Genomic DNA, 12,938 nt, shown 5'->3' with positions numbered 1-12,938 from the left:
TAAATGTCTATCATATTGCTTGGAAAAATGTTACAGCTTTGAAATCTTCCATTATTTAATGCATTTTGAACATACTATAGACTGTCTTCAAACATAAATACATTAAGAGTAATTAATATGCTTGTTTCGCTTTCTCTATCAAAGAAACAATAGTCTGTTTAGTTCATTATAGCAAAAAACCTTCTCAAGAATAAATCAGCAAACCAAAAGACATCTGTTCAATTAATTGGCAGAAAATAAAATTACGATTAAGCTAAAAATCAGAAAAATTGATGCAGAAAGTGAGAGAACGAAGGGAGACAAAGGGATTTCCTTTAACAAGTGACTCCTATAAGCTCCCCCTACAAATGTTGTTGTTGACCCAACTCCGTTCCAAACTGATGAAAATATGAAAAAACCTCAGATTTTTGGTAGAAAATTACAATTTCTGGAAGGTCGCAATAAGTTCCAAAATTTCCCCCAAAAATATCAATTGATGACATGGTCAAACCCTAGAAAATAAAATTTGCATTTAAAAAAAAGTATAAGTGATAAATCATGATTTTTTGCCGAATTTATTAACCATGGGATACATATTGTAAAATTACACAGCAATAAATGCGTCTACAAAATACTATAAGAAAATGGTTAGTACATAGTTAGCAGATTTGGACTCAGCAGATCAAAAACTTTCAACTTAGCAGCTTTTATTAAAAAAAAGAAAAAAAGAAAAAAAGAAAAAAAATTATGCAATCAAGGGCAGAAAACTTAAGCACTTGGGGCCTAGCTCGTGTGACCAAGCACTCAATTAGACACAGCAGATTACAAAAAGTAATTAAAAAAGGTTTAAAATTACTCTTTTTGATTGTTTCATATGTTTAAAAGCACATTTGTGGATCTTGCACACTGCTTGTGCCCAAGCTCAAGCACCAGCTACTTGGTAAGTCCTTAAGAACTTTGCATGTTCCTTGTAGTCTTCCCACAACCTTAAAGGCCATTGCTTCCTGCAGATGAGCCTCTCCATTCACCCCCATACCTAGGTGCCCTTCTAATGAAATTACACATTGTGTAAAACCAATGCTTCGTCTAGCATGCTCAACTAAAACTCCACACGTCAGTGATTTTTATGCATAAAACCCACATTTTTCCATGTTCTGGTTTCCAGTCCATGTATGGCAAGTTTCAGCATTGGACTCACTGAGTACTCACACACAAGTTCTGAACTTTCACTGAAATTCGCCAAAAACTCTGCTGGGATGAGTCATGAATTTGCCTTGCAAAAACACAGCCAGGAAAAAAGTTGAGAGTACTCAGTTTGAAAACTATTGGACAATGCATCTTCTCTTACGTACATGTACATGTATTCCTAAAGACAAAAGGCCTATGAAGGTGTATATTAAATAAGATGCATTTCTATACAACATATTAAGCAATAAATAGCACAAAAGAATTTGTTACGGTCCAATGCTAAGCATTTTTTGAAACATTTTAGCTCCACGTCTCAGATGAGTTACTATGTGATTTGGAATACATGTTGCATTATCTTTGTAGATATCCTAAGTTGCTATTGTGTCTTAAATGATTTGCTAGCACTCATTCTTTGACAAATTTTTTTAAAATCGAGATTTTTAACTTTTTAGGGTTTGACCTTTTATCTCAATCATTTGGGAAAATCGCAGTTTATCATGACTCTCTAAAAATCATGATAACTTTTCTCCTAAAAACCATGATTTTTCTGACCTTTTTCCTTATTTTTTATGATTTTTATTATTTTCTTTGATTTTACCCTAACCCCAAACTTAACCTAAATCTTTGATTTTACCCTATACCCATTAATAGAAAAAAATATATCTTTTGATTTATCAATTTATCCCCAAGAATAATTTTGCTACTACAGGTGACACAATTATGTGCTGTATGTAAGCATGACTTGTGTTTAAAAAATAATCATTCCAGGCTAACGCCACACCACATTTAAGTTAGCTTAACCCAAAGAGTAATCAACCAAAAGAAACCACTTGCTTTTGAGAAATAGAAAGAAAGAACGAAATTAAATTAATGTCCAGATATTGCCAAAAGTAGATTTATGGACTCAAGAACAATAGTATACAATAGAGTTAAAATTCCCACCACGAAGAACAACGATAAAAGATACAACACAACAGGGAACCACCAAAACAAGCAGTCAAGAAATGGATATTAATAACTAGGAAAGATGAGCAAGAACCGAGCAAAGAGCACCCACAAAGGAAAATTGAAGAACATTAAGCCAATCTACACTAGAAACAATGACGTCATTGGTGTCATCATTTATCACTATGAAGTGGCCAATACAAAATTTGATAATGCTCATCAAGGAGTGTCGAGGACTAGGAAGAGTAATCCAACTAGGATCACACCTGAAATCCAGGGCCGAAGTAACCCATATAATAGTGCAAACATTCATAGTATACATAAGTTCTTGTGACTAGAGAGGTGGCTGAAGAAGTGTAGATCATATTAAATGGCAAAACTATGAGTTCATGTAGGCTTTGGAAAACCAAGTAGTCTTGGGACATTCGTGGTGCATTGAAAGGCCAACAATGGACCAAGAAGTGTGGTACTTAGTGTGTATTTCTCTCATTCCATTTGATGGCAGAGGAGAAAAACGAATACTTGCGATTAAACTTCTCCCACATATAAGTTTAGCATTGAAGTGTGGCGATGTCCCGTAAGGAACCCATATTGGAAGAATTCACACAACATATCATTTTGTTTCATGGTGCTTCCAAAATAACTTTCTAGGAAACCTCGGTCGTTTTCAAAATCAATAGAAGATTGCAAGAAATTCTCAAAAGCTTTCAATGTAGAAGTAATGTCCCTTTTTTAAAATATTCCTGATTTTTGCTTTAAAATAATAATCCTTACTCAAGATGATAATGGCTTTGTCAAAAATTATGAGTTTATTATAATATTCAAATCAATCAGTCATAACATAATTCTTAAATAAATAAAATCTTGAATTCCTTAGAAATGCTTTCAAATCTATTGAATCAGAGGTTATTGTCCCTAACTCAGCAGTGACAAGATTAAGAGTCCTTAACTTGCCAAGAACATTTAAGGGTTTTCGTCCTTAAAACTCTTCAGTTCACCTTGGAAGTTTTTCGTCCTTCAAGATCATGATTTGGGTTTTTGTCCAAATTTGATAAGAGAGATAAGAGTTTTTGTCCTTAAATCCCTTCATGAACTTTACTTCACCCTTGGAGGATGAATATTGGATAGTGATTGGCTTCATGTGGGAGAGTTCATTCCCCCCCTTTAGCTATTCTTCCTTTGGGTTGTCAAGGATGACAAGGAAATGCATCCAACTGCAGCCCAAATTGGACTAAGCAGAATCAAAGGCTTTCTCAAAGCGAGGAAAGCTAGAGCTCATCGTGGGGAGATGGAGCTTGAGTTGCAGAACAAGGGTAGGAAGAAGGAGCTGAAGCACAAACGTGGATGTCCACAGAAGTCTAAGAACTCCAAGAGGCCTAGGACAGAGGTGACAGTTGGGGAGACATCGGACCGAGGGCAGCAGGAGGTTGCAGCTGATCTGAGGGCGACATCCAGCAAGGGATGGTTATGGGTGGCCACGTTTTGTTCCTGTGTGAGTGGGCTCTGCATGGTGGAATCTACAGATTCTTTATTATTTATTTATGAATTTTGTTCATTGATGTAGCTGACTTGTTGCTTATCATGGAAGACTGTAATTTTTGTAAATTTTGTATATCTGAGGGATGGTGTAATATCCCCTACTGAGTTTTGGCCTGATTCAATCATAATTAATCCATCTCAACATATTTATGACTTAAACTAAGTTGATTAGGAGACAAAACTATCCTGACATGAATCTAATCAGTGATAACATGATCTTCTTTTGATATTGAATTGATAATCCAATCTGATTTATAATCTCAGCTTTACTTTTTCTTTCAAATTACAATTTCTATATATATATATATATATATATATATATATGTACATGTATATGTATAATCTTATTGATATTACATCTGTTATCCTTACTCTGATTTACTATAAATCATTTCCATATTTATTAATTATTGGTTAAATGAATTATTATATATTACTGCAGAGCAGTTTCTAAAAATATTATATTAATTATAATTATTGTATTAATATCTATTATTATATCAATATCTATATTTATAACTTGTACAGCCTGAGTTGGCCTAGTGGTGGAGAACTTGTGCTCTTGAAAGAGAGGTCACAAGTTCAAATCCCATAGGGGGTAGGGTATGTACATCTTATCAGCTTCGGCCTATTACCGATCAAAAAAATAAAAAATAAATAAATATCTATATTTATAACCATCATATTAATATCCATGTTTATATTATTCTTAAATTCTGCATACAATCACTATCGGGCTTCAAATCTTAATCATCATAATGAGCACATCACCGTGCATGCTACCAAGAAAAAGGATACTGCCTGTCACTTAATAATAGTTCTGTTCTGAGCTGTTTGATTCCCTTCAAGCTCTTCCAAACTGGAGTACAGAAAACCATATATTTTATCCTCCTCCTAAGTGTTCCCATTTGATCCATAACATATATCTTGTAAACTGAATGGTTGCATCTCTTGACTATGTAAAAGATGCGTCTTTCCTAACCATGTCTCTCCACACAAATCGTATCTCTTCAATGTGCTGATGATTATTCTATTCCCTTAAAACGGTGTTATTATTATTTCTATTCATGTCGCTAATTCGACTTAATTAATCTCCTTTTTAAGCATTGCCTTCCCTTACGGATTATGGTCACTGAGTATATACTTCGATTTAATTTTGTATGTATCTCCAAATCTCTATCTTTTACAACTACTCATTTGATTAGTCAATTCTTTATCTTCGATTTAATTTTTTATGTATATACTTCGATTTAATTTTGTATGCATCTCCAAATCTCTATCTTTGACGACTACTCATTTGATTAGTCAATTCTTTATTTTAATCACAATCTTTGGTTTGTATCTCTTTGACCAAACATTCATTCTTTGTTTGTCCATAGTATGTGTTATCAGTATAAACCCTTTAATTCCACATATTGAATCGCTGCTCCTTAAAGAAGTCAACTGTATTATTAAGGTAGTCACTTCTAACAATACAAAACTTCTATCATCCAATAATGAGCCACTTCTATTATTCAAACCAGTCGATTCCATATTACAAAGTTGCAGTCTTCCATCTTTTTAATATCTTCCTAAGTGTCGAACACTTTCGTTTTGATTTGCAATAAGCATTTGATCTGTTCTGATATATTGTAGTCCTATATGAATCCAAGGAATTATAATTATTATAGTAATCTGCAATATGGATATCGTTGTCTTTGATATGATTGTAAAAATTTTCTGTTCTTCCTCCTCAGCACCATAATTTCAATATTATTATTTTTTTTTGTTTTGTAAATTATGTTTATAATATAATATTAATATATTAATTAATATTAATTAAATAATAATATTAATAAATAAATAAATTTCAAATAATTATTCGTTGAAAATTATTATATTAATTAATAATAATAATTGTTCCATGTATGCTATATATAACAATCAAGGAGGGGTCATGACAGATGGGAAAGGGTGGATAGGGTTGTTGCTGATAGGATTTTTTTCGATTCCCAATATGTGCTTCATTGTTGATATTTGGGATCAATTTTTTTGACCCGTACAATCGATATAAGGATGTAATTTTTTGACACTATTAACCATAGAAACAGGACTCGGACTTGACGAGGCCAACTCGACTCGAGACTCGGACTCAGGAGTCAAAACTCGGCTCAGACTTGGCTGGACTCGGCAAAGTGAAAAACTCAAGAAATTTAGAGATTTTTAAAGATTTAAAGCTTGTTTCATGCACCCTTTATTAAATACACCTTAAAGACACAATAACATCATCAAATAGAAGCTAATTTGATTACATACACAAGTATACATCAATCACATAAGCATAAACGCAAATTGTAGCTGAAGGAAATAACAAACATAGATATATACATAGATATATATATATATATATATATATATATATATATATATATATTGTCAAATGTATACAATATTACAAAACTCATGGAATAAAAAATCCATGTCGTCATATGATCAAATGAGATGCAAACTCTTCCTTTCCAACTCTTGATGCACCAAAAGAAAGTATATGTTGTTATATGGAATTGGAGCCTAATCAGACTCGAAGGTTAAAATTTCCCTACTTTTATCGACGCAATTTCCCCCTAATTTTACGACAGGGGTTTGGGGGCAGTGCCCCCATGTTGGCGTCAAGGGGCAACGCCCCTGGCACGCTCCCCGTCGCGATACAGGGCAGGATCGAGGGGCAGCACCCCACGAGGCCAAAAGACTTTTATTATTTTATACAAGCGTCGGGTGTTATTTTTCTATTGTTTCTCCTCACAACTCACCTTTCTCCCCTCCTATTTTGCCAAATGAATGAAATGAAGTTCACTTTTAGGCTCAAAGCATAATATAAACCAAAAAAAATCAATTCAAAACATATTAGTTGTGTTTTTTTAAACTTAAAGTTACATGCCGCCGACAGAGTTTGGGAGTCGGGACTCACCAAACTCGACGATTTTGGGTGAGTGCGATTTTTTGAACCAGACTTGTCCGAGTCCAAGTTCGAGCCCACTAGACTCGGCGAGCATGACTTGACTCGGAAATCGCCCAAACTTGGCGATTTTGGACGATTCTCGTTTCTCTGCTATTAACTATTAATAAAATATACAATATTTACCAATTAAAAAAAAAGTTTGAGGGAGTCGCCTTTTCATCACCACTATTGCCCATAAAAGAGTTACAACCCTCATCGTTGCGTTTTGATGAATAATATTTTATTTTTAGTTAACTAATGTGCCAATGCTACTTCCTATTATTAGTGCCCCTTCATTGTAAACTTGTTGTAGCTTGTTTAAGGCATTGTGTAACAAATACTTCACCCAGTTGGTTGGTATCAACTTTGTGTTACATTGTTGTGATCAGCACACAGATGCTTACAATTCTTGTGACAGATCGGTGCTGCAAACAAGACACCAGATCTTCAACAAATGAGAGTAGAAAATATGCGAACAACCCTCCACTAATAGCTACAATCATCACCTACCCCTCATTAATGATGTGTGGTGGATTACAAGGTTGTGGTCTTATTATTTGGCAGAGACATGACAACAGAAATTGCTCTCATAGAAAAAGGGCATGCACACCTAATGGTTGGTGCTGAGCCAAAAGCACCTCCCCAGTCTCACAAGCTTGAGCGGCTCAGTCCTCGGATCAGATTTTGTCTTGCTAGAGGCACTCCAAAGCCCTTTAGAACTAAGCTTTCTCTTCCCTAAGTCAATTCATAGCAAGTAAGATAGGCCATGGGGGCGGTGGAAAAGAAACCTAAACACCTTTATAATGTACACCAGTAGGTTGAGGCGATTATCGAGAGAATGGCAATGTACCTCAAGCAATAGAATTAGCTTTTTCTTGCTCAAGGGCTTGCTGAAGGTCAAACCAATTTATTGTGATCCTCCCTATCTTATGCATACTTTTGATAAACTTCTTTTATTTCTTTGGTTTTATCAAGAAAAAGTTATTGCATTTCTCCAGTTTGTCATTTACACTCTCAAAGCTCATGATTTGTTTTTGAAAAGCAAGAGCTCACGGACTCTACGCTTCTTCTTCATCTACAATCAATTCAATTAGGAGCTACCTGCCCTCTCTTCAAAGGATTCTAGGGAGTTATTCCTTAGGTGTTGAATGAGCTGAGGACGTGCTTCCTAAATCTCAACAGCTTCTGCTTCTTTCACTTCCTCGTCATCATCCTTTTGCATGGCAAGCCTTCAACCTAGCTTTTTTGGGCTTGAGGCAAAGGCAGTTGTTTCACCCTCTTCAACTCCAATGACCAGTTGTGCAAAGGCTTTCCAAAGCCGAATGGAGGAGTACGCACAACACAAATGGAGACGAGCAAATTAAGTCCTCTTTTTCATTGTTTTTTTGTGGCTTGCTTTGAAAGAATTCCTCCCATTGTCTATAATCTTCATCTTGTTGCATGAAATGATGTTTGATGATCAAGTGGATGAGTTGGTGATTTATTTGCTCGATGGCTCATTTGAATTTATTGATCCTCACTTGGAAACAATTATGAAGAAAATCAATTAGATTGATAAGGCATTCCAACAAACTAGTCCCATGAAAAAGATGATTTATCATGCACATTCCCAATCCCAAAACTGTACCATACTGTATATCACAAGTGAAGAACTTCATTGCCCAAAGCACAATAGTTGATCAAGGCTGCAAAAGACTATTTCTATCAATCCCTTTGTGGCTCCTTTATTGAGTGTGTACTAGGGTAGGGGCTCCAAAGCAATATGAAAGTTCTATATTAGTTGTTCATAAGAAATTTTGGACTGTGAAATGTCTTCACCTACCTTAGGGATACTTGCAAGCTAACTAATTATTGTAGGATTGACTACATTCTAACCCCTTTCACTAATGAAAACCAAAAATTTAGAATATAGCCCTCTAGAGTTTTTTGACGAGAGGGCAAACAACCCCTCACTAACCAATTGGAAATGAAGAAGAGTGGACTCTACAAGCCCTCAGTCTATCAAAAAATAAGCATGACCTTCAAGGGTGTAAATGACAAATTGGACAAACACAAGAACTTCAACCTGATAAAACGAAAAAATTAGAAGAAATTCAGCAATAATCTACAGAAGACAAGAGGAGCAAAATAAATTGAACTCAAACCTTCAACAACCCCTTGAGCAAGAAAAAACTAACGTTGTTGCTAGGGATACCCACATTGTCAATCTCTCCTAATTGCCTCAGCCTACTACATGATAAAAGTGTTCTAGGTTCTTTTCCACCATCATCATGGCAATCTCATTCGCTATGACTTCACCAAGGGAAGAAACCACTCAACTCTAAAGGGCTCTAGAGTCACTCCAGCAAGACAAACATTCAGCTAAGGCACAAGTGGCTCAAGCCTATGAGACCAAGGAAACGCTTTTGGCTCAGTGCCAGACATCGAGTGTGTATGCTCTTTTTCTATGAGAACAATTTCTACATTGGAATCTTTTGACAATTTCTTGCAATCATTCATTTGATTTTGAGAATGATAGACTTCCTAGAAAATTATTTTCGAAGCACCATGGAATAAAATGATATGTTGTCTAAATTCTTCCAACATGGGTTCATTATGGGGAATCACCACACTTCAATGCTAAACTCATATGTAGGAGAAGTCCAACTGCAAGGACTTGATTCACTCCTCCGCCATCAAATGGAATGATAGAATCACACAATAGAGGACCACACTTTTCAAGCCATTGTTGGCCTCTCGATGCACCATGAATATCCCAAGACTACTTGGTTTTCCAAAAGCTACAGGACACAAGCATATCAATCAAATCAGGGACCAATATCTACAAAATCTTCAATCCAACATTGCTGCACTTCAAGATCATGAGGGATACCTTCCTCCAACTGTCATTAGGGCTTGTTTCAATAGATGAGAAGGTTTACCCAAACATCTATAATAGTGGGAACCTATCTCTCCCATTAACCTGCAATGCAGCCTTCCCAAAGCCAAACAACGCATTACACTAATCCAAGAATGATAGCAAGAATGGAGCAAGATAAGATTTTGACCCCCCTTGCTTCTTGAACCAACTCCACTTATGACTTCCTTAGGCCAAATTCCATAGAGAAAGGTGGAAAAATAGTTTACCAAGATTAAATGGATATGCAAATATGGGATGGCACTTCGTCATGTATAAAGAAGAAGATTATGATTACAATCAAATGGAGGATAAAATTTTAGCCGATGAAGATGTAATATAGATCTTACCATGAGGGTGTGGTGTGATTCCAGTGAGGTGGATGATTTGTCCTAATGTTATCTTTTATTTTCATATAGACACTATTGCATCTCTCTATTTTCTATAGATTTGGTATATTTAATGCATTATTAAATACCTACAACTATTTAAAGAATAGAAGGGTAATGTGCTTTGGTACTGATTATTTCAATCTTAAATGTTTCTATGATTCCATGCCTTTATGCATATACATTTGTGTTTTTTGTGACATTAAGTAGTTATAAGAGACCAGGATTAAATATTTTGGATCTCTCCAAAGCCCACCATGAAGGAAAGAGAACTACCTCTATAGTAGGTCGAAAAGGTCCAAACTAGCATTCTAAATCATAGCTATTCATTCTTCTTACAAGCCAAAGTTAGCTCAACAAATTTGCACCTAACTCTAGTCTTGGTACGCACCTCACAGAAATTAGGGCAACCCCAAACAACTCCAACTAGTCATCATAAAACTCTTGATTGATTTCAATTCCCTTTTTTAGTACCCTGTTCTTTCTAGTTCGAGGTTCGAGTCATATATATAATTTAAGTTCTTCAAGAAAGCTTTCCCTAAAATAAGTCATATCTACATGACCTCACGCCTTTCATCCAAATCTGATATCTTCTTACCTGTGCCTCCACATCCAAACCCCAATTGTTACAACTTTGCTTATGATAGGTTAAAATTATAACAAAATTTTATCACAAGTTTATGAGCTTATACCCACTCTCTTAAATTGGTTGTCATTTAAAAATTACTATTTTCAAAATTGAAGTTTGATTTAAAAATTTGTTAGTTTAAAAACTCTAATGGGAGCTCCCTTTGTTTCAATAGGTTGCTAGTTCTTCTTTAGCTGGACAGAATTGGAGTACAAACTCCTTCATCCACTCAATGAAGCGCAATCGAATAGCATCAAGCAAAGTAGAGGAGCTAGTTTACATGTATTCCAACTTGTGCCTTCTTACTCAAAAAAATGATGAATACAAGTAAGGGGCAACAAAGTTGTGGGATGAGCAACCGAAGCATACTGACTTGGATCTTTCTTTTGTTGCACAATCTTCAGTTATTGAGGAGTCAAGTAGCCAACATACTTTTAGTGCAAGTGTCAATGGGATTGCTTCATCTAATGTTAATGTTGATGACAATCTTGGTGTTGATGATGACCTATTTGATGCTGAATAGTGTGTAAATGTATATGCAATTTTCAATTTGAAGAACAAGTTATATATATAATGTAGTGTACTTATTATTTCTTTGATTCACAATATAATATGTCTGATTTTTCTTTGCTGCAGATGGAGAGAGAACATTAATTGATTTCGATGCCCTTCTCCAAGCAAATGAATCGGGTTATATATGGCAATGAGGGGAGACCAAGTGTTACCTTGGTCGGTTATGTCCTTTGGACATTACCGATCAAGATAACCCTAACCCGATATAAATCAATGCCATTACATGTTTCATATTAACCGATATGTGTATCGGTGTCAATGCATAACCCAATAATATATATTGGTAACTATGATATCCTTAACCGATTCCCAATCGGTGGCAGTTAAACAAGCCCGATAACTATATCAATCGGTGGCAATAAATAAACAAAACATACCCGATAACTAATCGGGGTATTACTAATAACATCTGATAATATATCGGTGGCATCATTATTAAGTGCAATTTGATAATTATGAAGGGGTTCGATATAACTATTTTCATATGTTTATCCTTAAGTATTGCGTGTTTAGGCAGTACTGATATCACGCGGTTAGGTGATATCATGTCATCACAAGATGATGAACTTCTTGTATCACGTGTTTAGGTGATACTTCATGTTTGTATGGTATGATCCTATGTAGAGTGAGATTATGAGACTCCATAAGGAATCCTGACCATCATGAGAAATGAGATGCTAGACATGATGACTTTATCTTCCCTAGCTAAGAGGGTGTGTTGATGCAATTAGCATCAGTCAAATAAAATCTAATACAGATCCATTTACATCAAATGAAAAATGGCATTAATGCAGATATATATGTTCGATCTTGGAGATGTATAAATATATATGAATATATATATATGAAGTAATTATTATTACTTCATATGTATATTAATATATATTATAAATCATGCATATAGAAATGATATATCAATATATATTAATATACATATTAAGTAATAATAATTACTTCATATATATATATATATATATATATATATACATCTCCAAGATCGAACATATATATCTGCATTAATGCCATTTTTCATTTGATGTAAATGGATCTGTATTAGATTTTATTTGACCGATGCTAATTGCATCAACACACCGTCTTAGCTAGGGAAGATAAAGTCATCATATCTAGCATCTCATTTCTCATGATGGTCAGGATTCCTTATGGAGTCTCATAATCTCACTCTACATAGGATCATACCATACAAACATGAAGTATCACCTAAACACGTGATACAAGAAGTTCATCATCTTGTGATGACATGATATCACCTAACCGCATGATATCAGTATTGCCTAAACACGCAATACTTAAGGATAAACATATGAAAATAGTTAAATCTTCAACTTATCCAAGTTGTGGTATGTGCACTAACATTTTATTCAAATGTTATACCACAACACAATCATGGCACATCCATGACATACCAAAGATCCAACATGATAACTGGTTTGAACATCATAAGATTGTCACCTTACAATGTCTACATACAAGTGTTCATTATCTGAGAGATCGTCACCTCTTGGACATGAACACAGGGGGTTAAACCCATAAAAGTCCTAACATGACAAAGAAGTTTACACATTAAACATCTTATTGATATGCAAGTACAGATTATAAAGCAAATTACCTTTCTATCATACCTAAACCTTTTCTGAAGTGATCAACCTTCACTCCGGAAAGTGGTTTGGTCAGAATATCTGCAGTCTGATCTCCTGTACTAACATATTCCAATTTGATCACATTTTTGTCTACCATGTCTCGCACATAATGGTATGGAATCTCAATATGCTTGGATTTGTCATGGAATACTGGATTTACAGAAAG

The 12,938-nt window shown here is 34.9% G+C and overlaps 1 protein-coding gene across 3 annotated transcripts in view; it reads right to left on the bottom strand.

The window, feature by feature from the left end:
* LOC131066363 (uncharacterized) overlaps positions 1–12,938 on the bottom strand; it is a 59,405-nt gene that overhangs the window by 34,538 nt on the left and 11,929 nt on the right. The window lies entirely within an intron of this gene.

This window comes from Cryptomeria japonica, chromosome 3 (assembly GCF_030272615.1).
Source record: "Cryptomeria japonica chromosome 3, Sugi_1.0, whole genome shotgun sequence".
Classification (NCBI taxonomy): domain Eukaryota; kingdom Viridiplantae; phylum Streptophyta; class Pinopsida; order Cupressales; family Cupressaceae; genus Cryptomeria; species Cryptomeria japonica.
The sequence above is the reverse complement of the archived record's forward strand: the minus strand, read 5'-3'. Positions and strand labels throughout refer to the sequence as shown.